Source organism: Oryzias latipes, chromosome 3 (genome assembly GCF_053564925.1).
Source record: "Oryzias latipes strain Hd-rR chromosome 3, Olatipes_Hd-rR_3.1".
Lineage (NCBI taxonomy): Eukaryota > Metazoa > Chordata > Actinopteri > Beloniformes > Adrianichthyidae > Oryzias > Oryzias latipes.
The window spans coordinates 4,112,715-4,138,626 of NC_136239.1; the positions used below are offsets into that span (position 1 = coordinate 4,112,715).

Genomic DNA, 25,912 nt, shown 5'->3' on the forward strand with positions numbered 1-25,912 from the left:
GACTCACAAAGTCTTTGTAAAATGTTTGTATTAATTAGGTTATTACTCCATGCAATCTGTTACGTCATAATGGCCGTTAAAAAAATAAAAAAAGTAGTTGGCATGGTGGCCTAATTGCATTTAAAATCCAAGGCACTGTCATGTCTTGTCGTTCTTATCATTTGTCCTGAGTTGTGCACCTCTGGTCTGTCTGTCATCTGTGTTGTCTCGTGTTGCACTTCCTGTTTTATTTTGGAACACTAACACTCCTCTCATTTCAGGCCATGTTCCTTCCTGCTCTTGTCTGTTCCCCACAGGTGTGACTGTAATTTCCTCTGATTGGTTCCATCTGTGTTCCCTCCCTCATGTCTTAAATAGTCTGTCTCCCTTTGTCCTGTGCCAGGTTGTTTGGTTATTTCCAGAGCTATTGTTTAAGCCTGTACAAGAAATTAAAACCACTAAATCTCTGCATCTGGGTCCAGCCCTGTGATCATTCCTGACAGGCACTAGATAATCTAGTGTCAGGTTTAAGGGTTGATGAAGGAACCAAAATGCAAAGACAGGCTGGCACAAGGTTCCAAGGCAAAGGGGTTTATTTCCTGGTGAGCAGGGAAACCAGACAAAAACAAATGTCGGGGTAAACAGGTAGACATGGGAAAGGACAATCAGGAAAATGATGGAGGGGGGTATTCCAAAAAGCAGGTTATGTGAGTTACCATGATAAGTTAGAGGCTAAGGAAGCGGATAACCTCAGCTTTCGGTTCCAAAGACAGAGGTATATTTCAGGGTATGCTTAGTTGCAAAAGCAACTCATGCTCTGAACATAACCTTGGGCCTGTTTCAGAAAGGAGGTTAAGTGTAAACTCTGAGTATGTTAACCCTGAAATTAGGGAAACACTGGGTTTTCCATTTCAGAATGGGAGGTTTGTTAAACCAGAGTAAATAGAGTAAGTCAAACCCGTTTCTGAAAGAGAGGTAACTTCTACTCGGAGTCAGTATCCATGGTTACTTATGCTGTGAACCTAACCTGCTCGGGAGCAGGTTTCATTCCCTAAACTCAAGGTTTCTGCCGGTCCCCTCCCCTTTTAACAGACGAAGCGGTATTTTTCGCTTTAACCTTCATTGCCCACATTTCCGTCACACAGAGACGGTCTAAGTGACAAGAATGGTTTGTCCTTTTTTGGAGGACCCAATAGACGAGGAGGCTGCATTAATTCCTAGAGAATTTCATTTACGTCGTGCGAGGATTTTGAGACCTAGACTCGATTTTTTGTCATTTCCCCATACGTTTTTGTTTGAGCGTTACCGTTTTTCGTTGCAGTCAATTACATTTATACACAATCTCATCCAGCCTTACATTACTAACATCAGCCATCCTGGACGTGCTCTTACATCCGAGCAGATACTTTGTGCAGCTTTACGTTTCTTTGCCAATGGAAGCTTTCTGTACAATATCGGGGATGCGGAGCATATTAGAAAAAAAGCCACTGTATGCAGAGCTGTTCGGAAAGTGTGCCTCGCTCTCAAGCGCTTTCTGCGCATTTTTATAGTGTTTCTTGGGCACAAACCCTTGAGAGCCATCAAAGAGGAGTTTCACAGGATTGTTTGTAGTGTTCAAATCAGTTTAAATGTGTCTATGCTGAACAATTATGTTTAGTTAATAACGTCTCACTGCATCCTCTGAAAGTGACCTAATAATTAAAATTACCTTCAGGTTTTCCAAATGTGGTTGGATGCATTGATGGCACACATATACTTATCATTGCACCAACTGAAAATGAGGCGGAATATGTAAACAGAAAGTCAATCCACAGTATTAATGTGCAGGTACATAGAGTTACATGCAGTTTATGATGGTGAATCAACCTAGCAATGCTATATTTGAAATGTCTTATTCTTTCCACTGTAAAGATTAAATGTGATGCTGCACATATCATCACCAATGTTGAAGCCAAGTGGCCCGGCTCTGTTCATGACTCACAAATATTTCGTGAGTCTACCCTAAGCAACAGACTGGAATGTGGTAAGTAAATGTATGCACTACATTTACACATGCACTTAAATGTACCACATAAGCAATATGATGTTTTTGTCTTTTATACAGGAGAGATTGATGGCTTTCTGCTAGGGGATAGAGGTTACCCATACCATCCTAAACTTCTAACCCCTCACCCAGAACCTGAACAAGGCCCACAGCAGCGCTTTAATTTGGCACACAGCAGGACTAGAGCCAGGGTGGAGATGACCATAGGCCTGTTGAAAGCACGTTTCCAGTGCCTACGTCACCTCAGGGTCACCCCTGAGAGGGCCTGCGACATCATTGTGGCATGTGTAGTTCTCCATAATATTGCCATATTTAGAGGGGAACAACACCCTGCCCTACACATACAAGACCCAGAGGAAGACCCCAACCACCCTCCAGATTTCCAGGATGGAAGGGTGGTCCGAGACCTTAAATGCCTTCATTCATTCTCAGATTGAATCAACCACCTCAACAAGAAAAAAAAAAAAAAAAATAAAAAAAGAACCCCACAATGAATAAATTAAAGTCACAATGTATTTGGTCTTCCTTATTTCCTACAAATTAAAAAAAGCAACAGTAAGAATTCAATATTCTTCCAAAACCTTTATAGAATTCACCAATCACAACACACACCATACCTGTAGCTTGTGTTTTAGGATCTCAATTTCCAGATCTGACTTAAGGATCTGTCGATCTAAGTAGGACATCTCTTTATCAGTTTCCTCAATTTGTTTAATAAGATGAAGTCTATTTAACTCCTTAACTGGTTACTGAAAATACAGTAATGTGGGGTTAAATCCTATTCATCAACATGAATTCCATAGAATAACACTCTGGCATTTACTGTACGTCACTGAACTGTGTTCATCCGTGCAGAGGAGTTTGATGGGCCTTCCACCTCCTCCTCCTCATCATCCTGGGGCAGTTGTTCCTCCACACTTTGGAGGGGGGGGACGGGGGGGGGGGGACAAGAATAGGTTAGTCAACAATAATGTGAATGTGATTGTGAAGATTGTTTGACGTGTACAAACATAAGATTACCTCTATAGGTCTGTCGGTAGAAGCAGACAGTGTGTCATCCTCTACATCCTGAGAAGATGAGCGTTTGGTTGAGCACACTTTATAATACTACCTGTGCTAATTTCTGGTGTGTTATGTTGGCTACTTACAACTGCCTGGGGTTCAGTTGTGACAGGAGGGTCTAAGGCAGGGGTCGGGAACCTTTTTGGCCAAGAGAGCCATAAATGCCACATATTTTGAAATGTAATTTCGAAAGAGCCATACAATAATGTAGCGTCCCTTCCCCACACTGAGGCACGGAGACTTAACCTCTTTTAAAGTTCTTTATTCCGATTACTGCAGACCGCAACAAACGCCCTACAATTAATTCAGCAACTCCTGAATCTCTCCCGCCGAGACGAGAGCGCTTCTCCCAACTTTATATTCCCCTGCTCCCGCTGCAGCCCTCCCATTTCCCTTATTCGGCCCATAGCTGAACCCCATTGGTCCAAACTAGCTAACAACAGGCTGAGCGACAGAACTGAGAGCCAATCAGATCTCTGCTTGACGCGTTCAATGAACTCCAGAACTTATAACACGGCCCAACAGCCATCCAACTCAGTCCGCGACAATTTGTTTAAAACTAAATATACAAATGAATGTGTGCATTTGATTTAATTTCAACATTTTTAAAGTACAATAAGTCTGTGGATTCTTTTTAATAACATTGTTATTCTGTTGCTAATAAATGATGAGTATTTCTCGTGGTAGTTTTGCTGATGGTCTAGTCTGGTTGATACGTGGTGAGTTTCTGCTTCGTTCAGGCGTTGAGACTTTAAACGTGATCGTAGGTCTGAATGTTCTGTAGATGTGAGACAGACTGATCACATGCAGACGGGGAGCCAAACACACACTCACACGCCGCAGTGGGTGACAGGCAGCGGGTTTTACGTTTTTACAATCCCTGCGCGATTCACCTGCTGCCTGTCCCCATAACCCCCACCCTCTGCTTTCTTCCTCACACATCCCGTCCCCGCATCTGCGCGCTCTTTCTCAGAGACGGGAGCGCGCAGTTTTAGGCACGTCAATTCAAAGGTTTCCAGCTGGTACAAACTCTGTGAAATAATAGATAATAGTAACTGATAGCGCTGGCGCAGATTTCTCTCTCTAAGCACTGCTACTACTGCGCGCCTCTGGCATCGCATCGCGCCCGAGAAGGACTGGTCTAATGAAAAAAAAAACTATAATTAAAGATTTGTCTGCGAGCCACATGTGACCATCAAAAGAGCCATATATGGCTCGCGAGCCATAGGTTCCCGACCCCTGGTCTAAAAGGAAGATATTGCCATCAGAATCTGTTGAGACCAATGCAAAACCCAATGCAATGTTAAAATATTATTTATATATTTATCCAAGTACTGGTGCTTCTGAGTGGCTTGAGGCAGGCATTTTCCACATTTGAAGTGTAATATAAAGTGTGTGTGTGTGTGTGTGTGTGGGTGGGGGGAGGCCTCTTACATTTTATGAAGGCACTTGTGTCCTGGGGAGTGACTGGCTCTGATGAACTCCCTGCAGGAATTCCCTCAGCCACTGGCCTTCCACTGTTCAGACTCAGGGCCATCTCCTCAGCATTTGTCAGAGGTGGGGGTGCAGGGCCTCCCCCTGTTTTGCGAGCCTCTGCCTTCTTTCTGTTGGCTGAAGACAAATCAAATGACAGTGAACAATGAAAACAACATTAGATATGTATTGCTATGTAGATGTTTCATATGTCAAATTTTGTCAACAAAGCCTACATCCATGACATGCTCAAATTTGACCTGATTGAATTATGTTTTTATATTTCATTTTTAGCTGCTGCCATGTTCTTTTAATTCCTGCAGGATTGCATCTACATGAAAATGACATCAGGGACATTGGATTAGATTAATGTAACAATTACTTTTTGGAAACACAATTTGCTAGCACTGCTTACTTTCTTAATCCCATATAAACCTATACCACTTGATCAATACAAGGGTAGACAAAAGTTCACTTTTAAAAACACAATTGCATGGATTAATATTAAACTGACCCACGTTTGCAAGAGGGGGAGGTTAACAAAAAAGTCCTCTAAACATTACCGACGTTAAATGTGTTTTTCCCCCAGATTGGTTCTGTACACTATGCAGCATTTCATGCAATCACACCAGCAATAACACTTCAAAAGTACACCTAAATATCGCCATTTTTTATTTCACACCTTACGCTATTTCAAAAGTTATTACAGCCAATATTTTATAACAATGATTTAAATGCAAACTTGCGCATTAACTTGAGCAGCTATGTTTTCCACGCTAACTGTCTCTGTTTTGCAGATGCAGCGGTGTTGCTTTTCTTCCGGAATATGTGCTCATATTCACTGTAACTCTGCAGCAGCACGTCAAGTTCAGCTGACGAAAAATACGCAGACCTCTTTTTTTCCACGGATGCCATGGTGACTCGTAATATCTGCGCTCCATTGATAATGGCTTCTTATAGTTGCGGTGCGCACGCTTAACTCCAAATCAGTCCACTCAGAGTTTCTAATCTCTCGGTAGATCAACTCAGAGTTGGTTGAACCTCCTTTCTGAAACAGGCCCCTGGTCTGCAGCAGGTCCAGTTGAAGGTTAGTTTGTTTTCAGAGAGGTGAAGCAGCATGGCGTGTCCATTTGAAGATGATTTAGTGAATGAAGAAGCTCAGATAATACTTTTTCCACCGTGAGAGGGTGATAAGACCACATATGGATGTTGGAAAGGTAAACTTTTTTACATTGATCTAACTCAATTGTTTACTTTGGTGAAGATAAATCTTTTTTTTGAGTTCCTTCAACTTAAAAATAACACGTAGTTACCAGACATTTATTTTACTTACATTCAAATCAATTCAATTAAGTAGGTGTAACTTTGTTGCTGCTGTTAGATCAGCAGCACAAGGAATTGTGGGATACCTTTGCCTGTCTGGACGGACTTGGGTACAAGTGTGAGTTTTTGTCAAAATGTGTTTAGTTGTAGCTGTTTTTCTGTGTTTTGCTGAGTCATTTTATCCTGTTTGTCATGGTGCCCGGAACAGTTCCCCTCCCCTCCTCCAGCTGCTCCTCTCCTAACCACCACCAGCTGTCGTCACTCAACCTCATCAAAACCTGCTGTTTAAAGGAGACCTCATCCACCAGTTCATCGCCAGATCGTTACCCCTTATGGTGACTAAGCCTGGTCTCAAGTCAGATTTTGCTTTGCTCTCTGTCTTGCATCTCGCCTTTGACTAACCTTGCTCTCCTGCTTCAGGAAACCTTTGCCACGAGTGACGTCAGTGGAACTCAGGACCCGCTTCACGGAGCACCGCTGGGGAAATCCCAACACGCTGACCGCGTTCGTACCTCCAGCCACGCCACCAAGCACAGCCGCCTCTGGATCACCCTCGGACCTTCGGACCTCCTGGGAGAAAATAATAAATAACCTTCTTACCTATCTCGTTCTCTGGGTTCCAGCACTTGGGTCTGCCTGTTATGTTTAATTCTTTCAGCACCATGAGTGAGAGGGAAGGAAAGGAGGATGAGGACATTTAGCACCACTAGTGTGAGAGTATGGTATAAGAACAGAAGTTACATTATGTCATGATAATTAAATGCTTGGTATATAATGTACATCCACACTGTATTATTTTATAAAAATGAGCAAATCTTCAGCCACTAACTTAGACATATGAGAGTTCAAGAAGTACAATAAATTAATATGGAAAAATATTTTATTGAATTAGAGTAATATGACATTAAGTTAGATAAATATGTAAATTTGAGTTGAATAAACAATTATTGAGTTGCATAGATGAAAGAAATTAGGTTGAATAAATTTAACTCAATTACCTGTTACCAATTGAATCAATTCATTTAAGTTTTACAAGTTGTATATTTTAAAGCTTAAAAATAACAGTTATCAGACATGAATTTTCTCGACCGCAAAAAGGTGGTTTGCCATCTCTCGGTGGGTGGAGTGTCCCTGCCCCAGGTGGAGGAGTTTAAATATCTGGGGGTCTTGTTCACGAGTGAGGGAAGACCGGAGCGTGAGATTGACAGGCGGATCGGAGCGGCATCCGTAGTTATGCGGTCGCTGTATCAGTCCATTGTGGTGAAGAGAGAGCTGAGCCGAAAAGCAAAGCTCTCAATTTACCGGTCTATCTTCGTTCTAATACTCACCTATGGTCATGAGCTATGGGTCATGACCAAAAGAACGAGGTCCCGAATACAAGCGCCTGAAATGAGCTTCCTCCGTGTGGCGGGGTGCTCCCTTAGAGATACGGTGAGGAACTCTGTCACTCATGGAGAGCTCGGAGTAGAACCGCTTCTCCTCCACATTGAAAGGAGCCAGTTGAGGAGGCTCGGGCATCTAGTCCGGATGCCTCCTGGACACCTCCCTGGAGAGGTGTTCCGGGCATGTCCCACTGGGCGGAGGCCCCGGCGAAGACCCAGGACATGTTGGAGAGACTACGTCTGTCGGCTGGCCTGGGAAGGATGGATGGAAGTTGGATGTTCTGTATGTACATCACAATGTAATTTGAAATAAGATAAGAAACTCGTGTGTTTACTTTGTCCGTTATTTTTCTCCAAGCAGAAACTCTTTCTTTTGCTGATGATTCAGCCGTATTACTTTTTTGAATGGCGTATAATCTTCATACGGCGTCATTAAAATCTCAGACTCCTTCTCAATGAAGTTTAGCGCTCTCTTTTTTTTCTCCACCCGTTTTTATGGTGACTCTGGAAATCGGTGATCCATTGAGTGTCTTCATATACTTGCAGTGCACGCCCATTAACCCCGGGTTACAAATTCGAGCGTAATTACCCTAACTCATATCCTGTCTGTTGGAACCGACACACCCAGAGAAAGCAAGTTCAGGTGGCACAGCACAGAGGAAGGCAGAGGAGCGACATATGAACAAACAGGACTAACGAAACACAGGTGAAAACGATCGGGGGGGGGGAATTGGGACCAGCGAAGTAAAACTTAAAACCATGACATGCAGGAAACCTTCAAAATAAAACAGGAAGCAGAACTCAAATCATGACAGAAACAAAATGGAAGTAAACATTAAGGCAAAAAAAAACAAATTATGACATCTACATAGTTTTTTAGTAGTTAGAGAGTCAGGAAGTATGCCCCCACAACTGGAGGGGGAAGGGAGAAGCCGGAGGGGTAGTATTCGGATTCGTCCTTTGGGCACTGACGGTGTTGGACGTTCAGAGGTGAAGGGTTTCACACCTTCACTGCTCAAACTTTCTTGTGGTAGATGATCAACTGACCCGAAGCTCCAGGCTGGATGGAAAGCTCAGAGAGATTACCAAAAAGAAAATATGTGCAACGTTAGTGTGGATAATCAGCCTGTCCCCAAAGTAAAGAATTATCTGGAAAAAAAAATCCAAATGCAAGAATCTTCAAAGACAACAGAGATGACAACATCTCTGTGAAATGATCTCCTGTGTCGGTCATCACTGAAGTGCTGAATGTTTCCAAGCCTTTGATGGAGTCACCTGCTGTGATGGTTACGGCCTCATGTTGTTCCCCAGATTGGATTGGGCCCTGTGGTGTGGACTGGGCTTGACTACATTCACGTATTATTTTATCTGCTAATAAAATCTCTGAAGATGTTGCCTCTAAGGTGATCTCCAAACCCCCCCTCCTCCGTGGGCTCGCCGGCTCACATGAGCTTAATATTCATGCACACACCTTCCACATGCGTTATCTGAGCACCCACCGTGTGGTCGCACACGTGCACCCGTTCTTCTGAGCATCAGCAAACAGAAGGTAAACTTTCTGCTCCAGGTATGAAAGAAGTTTTCCTGCCTGCAAGGGGGGTGGAGGGCCCCCTCCTCAGTGTTTCTGCTGTCATCAGTGATGTCAAATGTTAATCCAGGCCAGATGACAGTGCAGCATGTCTTCATGAGCTTCTCCATCTCCATTGCTGCCTTTGGCTCCCTTCACAGAAGGGGGGGGGGACGACTGACAGGGGAGGCAGGCGGCTAACAGAGACGTAAGACATGATTGTGGAAATTATGGAGACTGCGAGCTGGAGCGAGATGTGCCCTTTAAGCCCGCATCATCATGTTAACAATTATGACCTAATCTATGTCCAACTTGTCTGCTGTAGAAATGCAGCTCCTGGACGTGACAAGGCCAAACTGTGAGGGAATGTCCTAACAACTGCAAAGCCTGGTTCAGACATCTGTCTGGGATCACAGATGTTTCAGGGATTCTTCCTTAGTTTTCTCAAATGAAGAAACTCTTTTAGCTGTGCATGTGAGCATTTAGCTCAGTGTTCACACCGGACCAGCAGGGAGGGTTTCTTCTTCTTCTTCTTTTGCTAATGTGTAGCAGAAGACAAAGATGGTGCAGATGTTCATGGCATACCACCTGTCTGTACTTTTTAATTCTTTTGTTGTTTTTGTTGTGGTAAGTGCAAAATGTTAGCACGCTCCTCATGATCAAGGAACACAGTTGGAATTAAACTTTTCTCTCCACCCACCTTCTCTGATTGGTCAATGATACTTTCAACCCAGTTTGCATGAGAGTGCTGTTGTTTCTTCACCAGACACCTGCGTTTTGGCGCTGTAAGAAGCCTCAGCAGTGGCGGGGGAGGCGAAGTGGAAAGATGGTTAGGCTTTGTTTTAGATTTTAGAAAATTATGTCTATACTGTTGGTCCCCTTCTTAAATGCATGAGATCCTGGAACCTTTTCAGTCATAATTCAGGCCTGGACATAGTACAGAATCTGCTCTTTTAAAAATGTTTAATGATATTTAATGTTTAACTTTAGAAGAAAAAGAATCAAACACTAAAGGAATTTGGAAAGTATTGAACAGTGTCATTAGAAAAAACAAAGAGAAACTAATTATCCAGATTTTTTAGATGGTAAAAATGAGATATGCAACAATATTCAGGATGTGACTAAGGAGTTCTATAAATATTTTGTAATAATAGGGCCAAAGTTAGCTGGCGAAATAAACTGTACTAATAAATTAGAAATGGAAAGTGTTGAACACTACATAAGAAGAAATCCAAACTAAATATATTTGAAACCCGTGGAAACACAAGAAATTTTAATAATCATCATAGAATTGAAAAACAAAATATCAACAGACTGTAACTGAATTAATATGATGGTGCTAAAAATGGTGCATGGATTCCTGTTACGCCCCTATTAGGTCTAGGTGTACTTGGAGGAGCATAACATAAAAGTTATGGTTTTGGCCAACAAGTTTAAATAAACAAAAACACCAAAGGAATGTCTCCATACAAAATGACTTTTTTTTTTTACAAATGAACGAAGAAAAACCAATAAGAACTTAAAGTGAAGCAAAAAGGCTTCATGGTGAACCGAAACCAAAATAACAAACAAAACTCCAACCTATCTAAGCCCAGAAAACTATCTGACCTGAACCAAACGAAAGACAAAGACAAACATTAACCTCCCTGAACTAACAAACAAGAGAAAAGGAGAAGTTAAGAAAATGCACCCCTACAGCTTCACTTAAAACATAACTACAAACAAAAAGACTACAGAGACAAGGACTGGGGGGATATTCCAGAAAGCATGTTTAAACTACACTGACTTTAACCCTGAAGTCTGGCTGAAATCTGCCTGAACTTGCTTACTCTGGGTATGTCGGTTCCAACAGACTGGATATGAGTTAGCTCCACTTGGTAACCCTGGGTTAATGCACGTGCACGGAAAGTACATAAAGACATTCTCAATGGTTGCTGATTTCCAGGATTCACCATGGAAACGCGTGGAGAAAAAAAGAGAGCGCTATACTTCAGTGAGACGGAGTCTGAGATTTTATGACGGCGTATGAAGCTTATACGTCCATCAAAAAAGTAATACGGCTGAATCATCAGCAAAATAAAGAGTTTCTGCTTGGAGAAAAAGAACCGACAGAGTAAACGCACGAGTTTCTATCTCATTTCCATTTACATTCGGACGCATATATATAGATCTATATCTATATATCTATATAGATCTATATAGATCTATATATATATATATATATATATATATATATATATACACAACTTATAAACTTAAATGAATTGATTCAATTGGTAACAAGTACTTGAGTTAAATTTATTCAACCTAATTTCTTACGTCTATTCAACTCAATAATTGTTTATTCAACTCAAATTTACACATTTATCTAACTAAATGTCATATTACTCCAATTCAATTAAATGTTTGTCCATCTTAATTTATTGTACTTCTTGAAATCTCATATGTCTGTTAGAGGCTGCAGATTTTTGTCATTTTTTGTTATTATAAAATTAAAATAATTGATACAGTGTGGATTTACAATATAAACCAAGAATCTGTTTAACATGATAGACTTTAACTTTAGTTCTTGTACCATACTGATGCACTAGAGGTGCTAAGTACCCTCATCTTCCTCTCCCTCCCTCTCACTCATGGTGCAGAAAGAATTAAACATAACAGAATAAAATGACTCAGCAAAACACAGTAAAACCGCTACAACTAAACATATTTTGACAAAAACTCACACTTGTACCCAAATCCGTCCAGACAGGCAAAGGGAATGGTATCCCACAATTCCTTGCGCTGCCGATCTAACAGCAGCACCAAAGTTACACCTACTTAATTAAATTAATTTGAATGTAAGTAAAATAAATGTCTGGTAACTACGTGTTATTTTTAAGTTGACTGAATGTTATGTACAGAGCAGGAGTTGCTATGGCAACTTGAAATACCCTGAAACATACCTCTGTTTTTGGAACCGAACGCTGAGGTTTTCCGCTTCCTAAGCCTCAAACTTGCCGTGGTAACTAGCATAACCTACTAGTAACACAAAACCACAAACATTACAAAACTACAAAGTGCAACACAAACTAAAACAAGTGGAGGCAGGAGGCAGGAGCCAAGCTGCAGTGGATACATGGTGCAGCCAAGGAGGTCCAACTGGTGGTTTTAAAGACTGCCTCCATCAGCTCTGGTTCAATGGGAGCCACACCTTCAACACCACGCCTGCAAACAACCAGAGATAGACACAAAGATCTACAAAAACTGTTGCGGTAAACTCAGGGACCTGTTTGGTTTTGTTGATCTGCTCCACTGGCGCTAATCACACCAGGTGGGAACAATTGAGAGAACAAGCAAAGCAGCTGATTGTTGTCAGTGGGAGCATATAAAAGGGCTCAGAAACATTTGACCAGAGAGAATTGTATTGTTCAGTAAGAAAACAGCTTGCCTGTGAAGATACAGCTGGTAAGAGTCAGACATTTATTTTGGCTGTAGTAATGCATAAATTGTTTGATTGACTAGAATAATCTGTTCTTTATATGTATGCTTTGAAAATTGTATTAATTGTGATAATTGTTATGGTAATCACCAGATTTTCACTTGTGTTTGAAGGTTTTTCACCTGGTTGTTCACATGACTTCAAAAATAAAAGAGAGGAAAAGAGAAACAATCTGAGTGGAATCCTGCTTCATCTTTCTGAAAAGCAAGGTAGAACCCCTTTCAAGTGCAGGGGACGCAAACAATTCTGGAGCACTTGACAAAAACACAGAGGTCCCACTCTGATATAGAAACAAGATACACAAAAGAACAAGATACACAAAAGAACAATGAAGTCCCACTTTAATAGAAAATAGTACACAACACACAGAACAAACAAAACCAAATACGGCCACAGCCGTAACAATTCCATTGACGACCCGCTAACTTACATTTGCAATTGATCCTTTCAAACAGGAACATTTCCTCAAAAAAATCAAAACAGCTAAAGTAATTCTTTTACACAAATCAGGGGACAAACATCAACTCACAAATTACAGACCAGTGTCTTTTCTCTGCCAATTTTTAAAAAGTATTCCCCAGAAGGCTGGAAAATGTCTTGAGAAACACAAACTAATGTCCGACGATCAATATGGTTTCAGAAAAAACAGATCAACATTCATGGCGATTACGCAACTAACTAAGGAAATGATAAATGGCGCAGACAATAGAGTTCACAGTAGTAATGTTTATGGATCTGAAAAAGGTTTGGAATACGAGGACCAGCATTAAAATGCTTAAACAGTTACATTAATAACCAGCAGCAGTTTGAACACTGGAAGATTGTAAATCATCCCTGCTAGATTAAACCTGTGGAGTACCACAAGGGTCAATATTAGGCCCAACATGTGTATCCTATATACATTAATGACACACACATGGTGTCTCTTATTTACATGTACACTCATGGCTACCAAATGCATCGTAGAGTCTGGTTGCTGATGCAGGAATGACTTCCTGTACCGTTCCTTTGCACAGGAGGGGTGAATGAGTTTGCTGCTAAAGCAGCCTCTCAGTTTGTCCACCACGTTGTAGAGAGGATGGGAGGGATTTTCCATGATGGTCCCCAGTTTAGCCAGTAGTCTGTCCCTCACCACCTCCTCCAGATTGGCAAGCTTGAAGCCGATAACAGACGTTCTTTTTTTGATGAGTTGATCCAGTCTGTTGACATCCTTTGCTTTGATGCCAGCACCCCAGCACACTGCAGCAAAGAAGATGGTGCTCGCCATGACAGACTGGTAGAACATGTGGAGCATCCTGCTGCAAACATTGAAGGACCTGAAGGACACAGAGAGAGTGTTTGCTCCTTGGATCCTGGATTTCCTCGGATTTCTTTGTCTGCGTTTTGGTGAAGATGTTGACTCTGGCTGGGATCATGCAGCTGTGCTTTGCCCTCATAAAAACTCATTTTGTCCTCATCTGTAGGTGGATGTCCTCCTGCAGATTTCTTATTCATCATCTCTTAAATGAAATTGCCTGGGCTCTGAAGCTGATGTTATCCTTGGCAAACACTGGAGATGATGACAGAACCATTGATCTTTCTCGCACACATTTAGAAAGGAGTCTATTTCATAACAATAAGGGTGTTATTTATGAGTGAGACAAAGGGCCGACAGAATAGCTGATCCAGCCAGTCGGAGCTGTGTGACTGAAGTACAGCGCTGTCTCTGGTGCAGCTGATTAAAAAGAAAGAGGTGGCCCTCAGCGGGGGCAAAACAAAATTCGAAGGACAACAGACTGATGAAGAGGATACAAAAGGGAGGGGAAGGAGACGGTCACTTTGTGCCTCCAACAGAATTGAAATGCATTTTGCAGCACAGACCTAATTGTATCTGCATTATTACTCCGATGTTTCATATTCTCTGAAATCTGTCATTGAGTGATTGAATTTTCTTTGCCTGCAGAAGAAAATTCAATCCCTCAAACCGACCGCAGAGATAATTTACACTTTATTTATGCGGTGCAACATGTGAGGGAAGATGTTTTCTCCATAAATTATTCTGCTGAGTCTGACTGTCTTTGTCAAAATATCTGTAACCTTTGTGACGCATCAAAAAGCACATCCTCTTGTCTTTGTTTGGGAAGCAACAAAGCTGTTTCTGTTGAAACTGTGATGTCTTTTACCTTTCCAGCTGCATGTTCAGCTGCACAGCAGTTGGAGGCCTGTGTTATTGTGCTTCCACGTCACCACATTTTAGCGGCTGACACGTCTGAGCTGCTGGCTAGCGGGTTCATCACAGATTAGCCCGCGAGGATGTGGGGGGATCCAGCTGCAGACGCTCGTCTGATCCTGATGAAGCTTTAGCGGTGATCCACGGGGCCCGATCAGGGTTTCTGCATGCCGCGATGCTTCCGTGTTCCTCTGGGATCTCCGTGGCGTCTCTCCGTGGAGCAGGGAACTCGACGGTGGAGCCCAAGCACGGTGGAGTCTGTACCGCTGTGACCGCTGTGGAGGGAGCGGGAGAATCTGCAGCCAAACCGGAGAAGCGGTTGGAGAGACTCAGGGCAGGAGGCTTCCGGGTCTGATCAGATCTCCTTCTGGGTCTTTGGACAACCATCTTTGCTTGGGAGTTGAGAATGAAGAAGGCCGTGGGCAGGTGGACGGGTCCCATGGAGCTGTGTCCTGGAACGCGGCGCTAAGAGAGCTTAGTATATTTGAGGCTAAGCTTAATTTATAAAAAATATATTTGAAACAAAAGAGGAGAGAAAGAAACAGAGTGGGATGTCAGAGAAGGGGTTAGAGTGGGGGGGTAGTCGATATTAAAAGTTAAAACATAAAAGTGTCATAAGAAAATTAAATTACATAACTTAGTTCCCATCGCATAAAAAAATAAAAATAGTCTGCACACAACTATTTTCGGGTTTGAAGTATAATCATGCATCAATGATTAAAGATTTATCTCCCAAGATTACTACACAGGTACACACAATATTTGCATTACTGATATTCATAAAGAGGGGTATGGAAGAGAAGAAAAAGAAGAGAAAAAACAATACCCATGCCCGTATTTGTGCAAAGGCGAAGAAGCAGGTGGGTTGAATGAATGTGTGCCTCTTAAAGTGTACCTTGATCACGCTCCAAAGGCAGGGGGCCCGGCCCCCCACACCCCAGAGCTAGCGGCAGACAGCGCAGTAACCCGGCCAATCCAGGCATCCAAGAGCCTCCCCGTCACACAAAGATCCAGAAGCAACCGCCCTCCCGTGCACCGGACCCCCACCACAGAAATGGAGATGATGATCATCCACCTGCAGACAAGTAGATCCATGAACGTCTTTGTTTTCCTGGTCTGAGCTGGAATCTGGATCAGAACTGTACGGCTGGATAGCTGCAATGAGGTGAGGGGCTGTAAGCTAATGGGAGAGCGTAAACAGATGGATGATGGGAAGTGAGGGTGGGGTTGCTCTGCTGCAACGTTGAATTTCTAATAAATTCCTTCCCCTCTGTAGAAACTGTGTCCTTATTTTAGCTAAAAACACAATAATCATGATTAAAAGAGCACTCGGAAAACTTTGAAGAAAACATCAAAAGATGATCGGAGTGGCCTTTTTTTCTTCTTCAATTAACGTGATCATCATTTGCTTATATGGGTGTTCTTATAATGATGGTAAATGAACTGTTTCAGAGGGCAGCTTCCAGAAACTAGAGGTAACACTGGTGCTAAAGCAACAGCTCCATGTTCCTGGGTCAGCCTCTGTTCCAGTAAAGGAGTCACTGAAGCAGCAGCACCGTCAGAACAGCTCGACCCAGTTTTTACTCATCATGAAAGCACTACATTAGAGTGACATACCAAGGAAAGGTAGGCAAGAACAATTTTCATAGATTAAAGTGGATCCTTTCATCATTTGACAGCAGAGAAGTAATCATTCATGTGGGGTTTTAGATTAGAAAACTAAGTTTGTTCATTGATTATTGTATTTTTTTACAGAATGAGGATTTATTAAAAAAGTTTTTTTAAACCAATCGTTTGGGACAAATGTATAATAAGTCTGAACTAAATGAACAAATTTTAACTCAGCCAGTCATTATGTTAGGTTTGTTATGGTTAAGACGTTAAGATTTCCAGTAGACCTCTGTGTAAAATGATGTCATCTGCTCCATGTTGTTGCAAAAATCTACGAATTTAGGGGGGAAAAAGATGCTGCAATGAAGAAAAAAACAGCAAAAGGTTCTCACCAAATGAAATGGAGACAAACATGCCGCTCTCTCTCCCTACCACCTTTAGGGTTTCATTTACATTTGTCGTCACAGAAACCAAGCAGGTAGGCTTCTGTTTTCTTGCACAGTTTGGGGCAGAGGAAAAATGAATCTGTCCAGCTTAACCACTATACCAGAGTTCCTCCTTTTCTTTCCAGGTTTTGGGCAAATGCATGGTTTTCTAACACGCAGGTGTTCGGGGCAGGCGTTGAGAGGAGATGTTCTGCACGAGCCCCTCTGCTCAATTCCAGCTTTCAAAACACAAAAACATGTCAAACGTCAGGTTCCGCCAAGCGGCTACATACATAGATATGTGGCAGCTCTGTAATATACGAGATGATCTTCTAAACGTGCTTTTATTAATGTTACGGTTATTATGATGCGCCCGTTCACTCATCATTTTAATTTTAATCCGTGTGGTCAGGGCTGTTTCTGTTGAAGAACGGAGCCGGAAGAAGCCAGGGCTAAGAGAAGGCTAACATGCGCTAACAACATTTAGCATTTGATGAACATAAATCCATGCGGGAAATTCTGCAATCTGCATCTTGACTGATAACATCAGCCTTTATTTTTTGTCGGGACACGACTGGAAACACAAATCCATGTGATTATTTGAACGGTTTCTAAGGACTGAGCAACATTTCTGCTTTGAAAAGCTCACACACCGCCCCAAAGACGCTGTATTAATCCATAAATGGGGGAACACTGTAAACTCGTAGGAATTTCAAAATAAAAAATATTAACATTCATTCAATCTGTAAATAGGCACCATGGTTCGTCACTGTAGTCATGGGAACTCTCCATTGTTAGAAACATCAATTTGTAAGAACATGAAACTATCCTTTGTTTAATGCATTTGACAGTCGTAAAGAGGGACAAAACTGTCGGGGAGATTCTAATAAAAACTGCTTATCAAACCAAACCAAATAAGGCAAAGTTCTGCAGTCTGTCCCAGAGAGGACGTCCATCCTGACGCTCTGTCATGGGTTCTGCACTTACAGGCCTGTTCTTTCTGAGCTCAGAGGTTTGAACTGTTGTGAAGCCATAAATACTTCCCCTCCCTTCTAATGAGGTCAGAGTGAGAGATGGAGGGAGCATTATAGGAAGATAAAGAACAAATGATGGGACAGGTGTCAGCTCACCTAAACAGTACGTGTGACAGAATGAAATGCTTTACATAAGATGGTTTGAGAAAACAAGTATGTGAACGATATTTGTATTCTGTAAATGTTTCCAACAGGTTTGTTGGAAACATTTGAGCGTGTGTGTAAACAGGCCCCGCCCCTTTTAGGCAAACACTTACACCTGACAGCAATGATAAACGTCTAGCAACTTGTTGCTTTATGATTCTACCTTTCCCTCCTATTTCCTTAACCCCCCTTAAATACCCCCCCCCCCCCCCCACTCTCTTACTTATCTCTCTCTCTTCTTCTTCACTTCTTTTCTCTCTGGACCAAGAAAAAATGGTTTCAAGCATCCTCATTATAAAATAAATAGAGCTTAGCCTAAAATACAAAAAGGGGTGTAACCCTTGTTCTATCCTAGGCACTTAACATTGGGAGTTGGGTCATCTAGACCAGTGTTTTTCAACCTTTTTTGAGCCACGGCACACTTTAACCTTGACAAAAATCCCGCGGCACACCAGCACCCCCCCCCCCCCCCCCCAAAAAAAAAGCAGAAACTCATAGTCTGTTTTGATCTACAACCCCCCCCCCCCCGGCAATCTGACGTGCATTTTTGTGATAATTGTGGCAGAAAAAGCAGGAAGTTGCAGATGTTTTTTCTAAAAGATGTAATAAAAGTTAAGTTACATACAAACTGTATGTTTGTTGTGGTTTCAATCCGTGTAACAAGGACGACTCATTGTACGCTAAGGCGCTGTCCCTTTAAGCCAATGCATCATGGGAGATGTAGTGATGTCAGACAGACTCCCATCTCTGAGCTTCATGGTTTTGTTCACTTGTTCCACGGTCTGATACCGGATTCTGTGGAAAGCTCCACCGCTAAAGACGAGCTTTAGCTGGTGTTTTTGTTGGAAATGAGTGAGTTATGAGCTAAATTGGAACAAGGAAGTTTAGACTTTAAACACTTCTGATTGGTCAGACTGATGACATGTGATTAAGCCTTCAAGAATGATTGGTGGAGTCGTGGAGACAATAAAAGCTGCGGGACTTTTCAGAAAACAGTTATAGCTGCAGGTAAATCTCGGTGCCGTCATTCTTATCAAAATGTCTTTAATAGAATCAGTTAAACACAAAGAAATAAGTATTTTATGATCTTTCATATTCCTAACTACTCAGTGTTTTATCAGGGCCTGTTTGGATGAACAAAGAGCTGATTTCCTGGAGATGGTTAATGTTTTTAGATCAGTTAATGAGGGCAATTTTCCACGGCACACTAGTGTGCCGCGGCACACTGGTTGAAAAACACTGATCTAGACCCACTGGACAGTGCTCTGAACCTTTTTTCTTCAATGATTTGTGATCCTCACTGGTGTCCATGGATTACATGAAATCTTCCCACCTTTATCCACCTTTGTCATGGTAGGGAGAACACGTCAGTGGTCTTCTTGACCCCATAGGATAGCACAAGGGTTAACCACTCAGGAGATTTTATGTAATGTTTTTTACAAAGTTTGGGGGAATTTCTGGACATTTGCTGTACAAATCAGCTTTGCAACAAAGTGAACATTTTGATGGTGTGAAGCTGTTGGTGGGATTTGACTTCCACTGTGAGCAGGGCCTGCCCCGGTCTTCCGGGGGCCCTGAGCGAAATTTAATTTGTGGGCCCTCTAAGTGATCAGCAGCACCAACAAAACGCAACTGTTGTTGTAATATAAATGAGATTTCTCTATTAATACATTTTGTGAATGTATTATTGTTGCTGCTGAAGAATTGAATACAGTATATTGCCTGCATGTTGGATGCACATTTAGCGGTGCCAAACCAATTTTAAAAGTGAAAAGAAAAAAATATGAATGACAAATGTATATACATATTTTTTTAATGTAACATTAGGCACTCAACAAATTACATGGAAACCGTTCCGGGTTTCCTTAGACAGGAAACCCGGAACACAATTGTTGACCTGCACCAGGCTGGGAAGACTGAATCTGCAACAGGTAAGCAGCTTTGTGTGACAAAATCAATTATTAGGAAATGGAAGACATACGAGGTCACTGAGAATCTCCCTCCATCTGGGGCTCCCTGCAAGATCTCACCCCATGGGGTCACAATGATCTAAGAGAACTGTGAGCAAAAGTCCCAGAACCACACAGGGGGTCCTAGTGAATGACCTGGAGAGTGCTGGGACCAAAGTAACAAAGGCTACCATCAGTGAAATGGTAAATGGCGTATACTTGTACAGCGCTTTTCTACTTTCTTTAAGACCCAAAGCACTTTACAGTCGCAGTCCCATTCACCCATTCACACACTGAGGACAGCTCAGCTGCCGAACACTGAACCAACCTCCCACCAGAGGCAAGGTGGGGTTCAGTATCTTGCCCAAGGACACTTTGACGGGAATTGAACCTGCTATATTATGACCATGGGTCGACCGCCCTACCACTGCACCACGGCCACAGTAACACACAACACCGCCAGGGATTCAAACCCTGCAGGGCCAGACGTGTCCCCCTGCTAAAGCCAGTACATGTGCAGGCCTGTCTAAAGTCTGCTAGAGAGCCTTTGGATGATCCAGAAGAGGATTGGGAGAATGTCCTATGGTCAGATGAAACCACAACAGAACTTTTTGGTAAGAACTCTACTGTTTGGAGGAGAAAGAATGCATCCAAAGAACACCATACCTACTGTAAAGCATGGGGGTGGAAGCATCATGCTTTGGGGCTGTTTTTCAGCAAAGGGACAAGGACCACTGATCCATGTAGAGGAAAGAATGAATGGAGCCATGTATGGTTACATTTTGAGTGAAAACCTCCTTCCATCAGCAAAGGCTTTGAGGATGAAACAATCACGGGCCACTCCACCCTAGCAGCTCATCTCAGCAGAGCAATTAGCAGATTTATTTCACCTGCGTGCCTAGCTTTACAAGGAGCTGCAGCACTTCAGTCAGTGTCAGGACGTCTTCGCCTCTGTCGTGTTGCCAAGCCCTGATAGACCTGTTGACTCTCTCAGGAGTGTTTGGAGATGTGAATCTGTTCTGCTCCCAGCGGGTTTTCAAGAGGAGAGACTTACTGATGTCAGGCATATGAGTGGACTAATGATATGTGACATAACTGATCATTTACCAGTTTTGCACTATTTGACATCAATGTGAAGACAGAGAAAATTATAAAAGAACCAGTCTAGTATAGGTTAAGAGATTATAAAACCCAGCTCGGTACCCTAACACACTGTTTCTGGTCGTGCCCAAAAGTTCAGCAGTTCTGGCGTGTTATTGGTCAGGAAATGAACAAAGTTCTGTCGGCTAACTTGAACAAAAATCCCTTGTTCTTGCTGCTGGGATTACCTGACCCTGTTATCAGTGATAATTATAATAAGAAACTTTACTGAATGCTCACTTTTTGTGCTAGAAAGTGTATCCTTATAAACTGGATCTCTGATAAAATCCCCTCCAAAGATGAATTTAGTTACATGTCTCTCGATTACTTAACTTGTCAGCTACATCACAAAAATGTTTTTGGAAAGATATATGGGAACCTTTCTTGTTGTATGTTGGACTAGACATTTCCACAATTATTAAAAGAGCATTTGCATTGTGATCTCAAACACGTATGTACAATACCGGCTTCACTGTTGTTGTATGGTTTGGTTATGACTCCAGCACATGTCATTTCTGTATCCGTGGGCCTGTTTTGTTCTGTTTTGTTCTGGTTTGTTTTGTCCTGTTCTGTTAATATGTTGAAAAATAAGAAATAAAAAAACTATGAATTCTCTAAATAATGACTTATCCAGACAAAACTGGAACTCTGTGTACAGAGATAAAGATGTGGACATCGCTTATAAATTTATTTTAGAAAGATTTAGCTTACTTTACAATAAGAACTGTCCAATTTATAAATTCAAGAACAAATGCCCTTGGTTAACTACCGGTCTACAAACTGCTTGTAAAAAAAAAAACCTGTATAAAAATTTGAAATAACACACACTGAAATAACACAGCGCATTAAAAAAGTGTACTTCAATAATCTACTAAATGAAAATAAAAACAACGTAAAGCGAGTTTGGGAAATATTAAATAACATCATTAAAAATGGGACAAAGAAGTGAACATACCCAGATTAGAAAACAATTTGTCAAGATATATAAATTTACATCAGAAGCCAAATACACAAGTTGTGCTGTCCCATAAAGATCAATTCTGGGCCACTGTTATTCAATATTTACGATAGTGGTATATTTAATGTTTCAAAAATTTTAAACTTCTATTATTTGCTGATGACACTAATATTTTCTATTCTACAGACAACCATAGGGAACTTATCAAGGTGGTGAACACAGAGTTAAACAAAATAAAATCATGGATGGATCACAACAAATTATCTTTGAACCTAGATAAAACCAAAGTGATGTTTTTTGGTAACTACAACAGCAATAAAGAGCTCTCAATTGAAATAAATAATGTCTTAATTGAAAGTGTTACAGAAATCAAATTCTTGGGGGTTTTTATCGATGAAAAACTAAGTTGGAAGCCTCACATCAGACACATACAAACTAAAGTCTCAAAAAGTATTTCAATCGTAAATAAATCTAAACATATATTAGAATACAACAGTACATATTTATTGTATTGCTCCTTAATATTACCATAATTCACCTACGGTCAAGAAATTTGGGGATATAATTCTAAGAGCTCACTATATCCTCTCTTTTTACTTTAAAAACGAGCCGTCAGAATTGGACCTAAAGTCGGATATCTTGATCATACAAACGATTTATTTTATCGATCTAGACTTTTAAAACGTTATGACCTTGTGGATTTTTACACTGCACAACTTTTATACAGAGCCAGTGGGAAATCGTTACCATTCAATATCCAAAAACAGTTCTTAGAAAATGAAGGAGGAAAAAACTGAGGGGATGTAGGAACTTCTAGATCAAACTGATAAGAACCACAAAGAAAAGTTTCTGTGTGTCGGTGTGTGGCACTAAACTTTGGAACGGTTTAAGTAATGAGCTCAAACAATGTTCAGATATCCAAATATTCAAGAAAATGTAGAAAGAAACTCCGATTGGATAAAGATAAGAGGAGTTAAGGATCAACACATAGATTTTGAATAATTCCAAATCTATGTGACACATGAAATCTTTCCACCTTTATCCACCTTTGTCATGGTAGGGAGAACACGTCAATGTGAGGGTGGGGTCATCTAAGATAGCACAAGGGTTACAATGAGAAGACTGTAATTGTGCTGGCTCCTTTGTGAAAATAAATGTAATAATTCAAAAAGAGCTCCGCTGTTGACAACACTGTTGTTGATGTTAGCTACTTCCGCAAACAACGAGTGACGTTGTTCACCGTTGAGTACTCATTTCACGGTCACACAGGAGATCACAAAAGTTCGCATTTAATTTGAAATATGAACAGCCTTGCAAAAAAATCGAATTTTTTCCAAAAGATCTGAATTGAGCATTAAGCCCTGCAGTGTGAACGTAGCCATTGACACTTACATTTTATTTTTCAAAACAACAAAATAATGTTTTTTTCCTCTTCTCAAGTATAAATAAAATTGAAATCATCAAACTAAAATGTATTTAATGTCATTATTGCAACAATTTGACTTCCACCGAATTTAATTAAATTGATTTGGCTGAACATGAGAAACTTCTCATAAGACACAGTAAATAATTTAAATCTATTGAATGACATTATATTGAGTTTAAATAGCATAAATCATTTAGTTTTTGTTATATACAATTATTTTCATTTAAAGTAATTTTTTTTAAAAATGGGTAGACTAACTCTATTGCATTGCATAAATGTGTACAGTTCAAGTTCTCTTTACATATATTCATTAAATGTAAAGTAAATGTAAAAGCTTCCCTAAATTAAATTAAATTGAGTTTATATAATGAATCGTATAGTGCAGAAAATATAAATACTTTTTTTTAAATTATTATTCATGGGACATAATTAGCCAGTATCGGTCTGGGTTTTTGGCTGTTGGGATTTGCTCCACCTGGGACCAAAGCCACCTGGCATGACCACCCCGGGAGGGCTGGTTATCTCTTACAGCTGGAGGAAGAGTCCCAGCCTCTCGTCCTGCAGCTTCATCAGATGAGCTCTACTCTGAGGAGGATTGACACCAGCAAAGCTGCAGGACCAGATAAGGAGTCAGGTCGGGTTCTGAAGCAATGTGCGCATCAGCTGGCTGGAGTTTTTCTGGACGTCTTCAATCGGTCCCTGCAGCTCACCTAAGTTCCTGTGTGCCTCAAGTCCTCCATCATTGTGCCGGTGCCAAAAAAATCATCGGTCTCGTGCCTCAGTGATTACCAGTTGGTCGCTCTGACACCGGTGATCATGAAGTGCTTCCAGGGGATCTTCCTGAGCCACATCAAGGACATCATACCTGCTACTCTGGGCAGTCATCAGTTCGCCCACAGGTAGAACCGATCGACAGAGGACGCAGTCTCGTTAGCCCTGCACGCCGCCCTGTCCCACAGTTTGTAGACTTCAGTTCAGCCTTCAACACTGTGATCCCTGACAAGCTGACACCGAAGCTTCACAACCTGGGACTGCCTACCTCTGTGTGCCTCTGGATCAGGGACTTTCTCACCAACAGGCCTCGAGTGGTGAGAATCGGGGACTGGAAAACATCCATACTGATCCTGGGCACCACAGGGGTGTGTCCTCAACCCCGCCATCTTCACTCTGTTCACCCATGACTGCCCCAATATTTATCCCACAAACCTGATTGTAACGTTTGCTGATGACACCATCGTAGTAGGTCTCATATCCAACAATGATGAGACCCACTACAGAGAGGATGTCCAGCACCTTACCTTCATTGTGGATGTTAGAAGGTCTAGGAAAGTGGCACACGCCCCTCTACTTATTCATGGGGAGGAGTTGGAGCGGGTGGACCACATCAAGTTCCTGGGGATCCACATCACATCTGACCTCACCTGGTAGCTGCACACATCCCAGCTGGTGAAGAAGGCTCAACAGAGACTCTTCTCCCTCAGGAAGCCTAAAAGGACTAGACTCTCATCTCAACTTCTGGGCAGCCATTGAAGGCCTCCTCTGTCTGAGTGCTACGGTGTGGTACAGGAGCTGCACCGCTCAAGACAGGAAGGACTTGGCCTGGGTGGTGAAAACCACACAGGAGATTGTGGGAGGACCTCTCCCACAACTCGACTCAGTGTACGACAGCCGGGTCCGACGGAAGGTTGGTCGTATAGCTGCAGACCCCACCCACCCAGGACATCATCTGTTTGTACCTCGTCCCTCTGGAAAGAGATAGAGGAGCATCAGAACCCACACGAACAGACTGAGAATCAGCTTCTTCCCCAGAGCTGTGAAGTCCACCCCCCCCCCTACACACACACACACACAGTCAAGAAAGAAAGTTACTCTGTATTTGCTACAATGTGATGTTATCAGACTTCAAAATAAGTCAACACACACTTTTGCTACAAACTAATACTTTAAGTTCTACAGATGGACTTCAGACCCATGCTTGAAATGCTATGCATGGATGTGGAGCCTGTGTCTGATCCGACTCCAGCTGAGCAATGCTCCAAATCAATTAATGCAATCAGGGTAAGAAGGGTGAGTCTGTGGCCCCTTCATCAAACTGAATCAGTTTACACATCAATTATGAGAGCATCTGAGGGTTTAATTGTCTTACAGGCCGTTTTAATCCATGAAATTGTCACATGAAGCTGATCTGCCTTTGGCTGAGTTCCACCTCGCCCCCTCCCCCACCCACATTCTGCTTCCCCAAAAGATCCACAGCAACGTCTTCCCAAATGTCCTGCTGTAATAAATGGCCCGCTGTTGGTAAATCATTCCTCCGCTCTGCTTGTTGTGGGTCTGAAGATAAACGGGATCTTCAGTTCTGGACCCACAGCTGGCCGGGCCAAAAGTTCCAAAGCTGTTGGTCTGCAGTCCTGATAAGACTTTGCTTCAACAGGCGTGTGGAGAGCTTTGACACCGTGCAGATACTGCAGAGGCCTCCGAGGAGCCTCACGCTGCTGGTAGATGGGGTCCAAGAAACGCATGAGGATCAACGAAGACTGCTGACTCCCCAGACTGAGGATGCACCTTTGGAAACCATATTTGTTTATTTCCCATTCTAGATCCCCTTTTTCTCTGTTATTTTTGTTCTTTTTTCATTTAATTTCATTTTTTTCATGTTCTAGTAGATCCAGACTCTACAAAAATTCTACTAACAGCTGAGCAAAGAC

At 41.9% G+C, this 25,912-nt stretch overlaps 3 long non-coding RNA genes across 5 annotated transcripts in view; 1 reads left to right on the forward strand and 2 right to left on the reverse strand.

Annotated features, from left to right (window-relative positions):
- The window catches only part of LOC144991129 (uncharacterized), a 77,172-nt gene that overhangs the window by 41,544 nt on the left and 9,716 nt on the right, over positions 1-25,912 (forward strand). The window lies entirely within an intron of this gene.
- On the reverse strand, positions 2,766-3,261 carry LOC144991128 (uncharacterized). Its single transcript, XR_013655037.1, has 3 exons — positions 3,172-3,261; positions 3,044-3,091; positions 2,766-2,940 (listed from the first exon to the last, which is right to left on the reverse strand). It is a non-coding gene; the product is annotated as an uncharacterized LOC144991128 (long non-coding RNA).
- On the reverse strand, positions 4,562-11,911 carry LOC144991127 (uncharacterized). The gene is made up of 3 exons (XR_013655036.1): positions 11,776-11,911; positions 6,284-6,451; positions 4,562-4,696 (listed from the first exon to the last, which is right to left on the reverse strand). It is a non-coding gene; the product is annotated as an uncharacterized LOC144991127 (long non-coding RNA).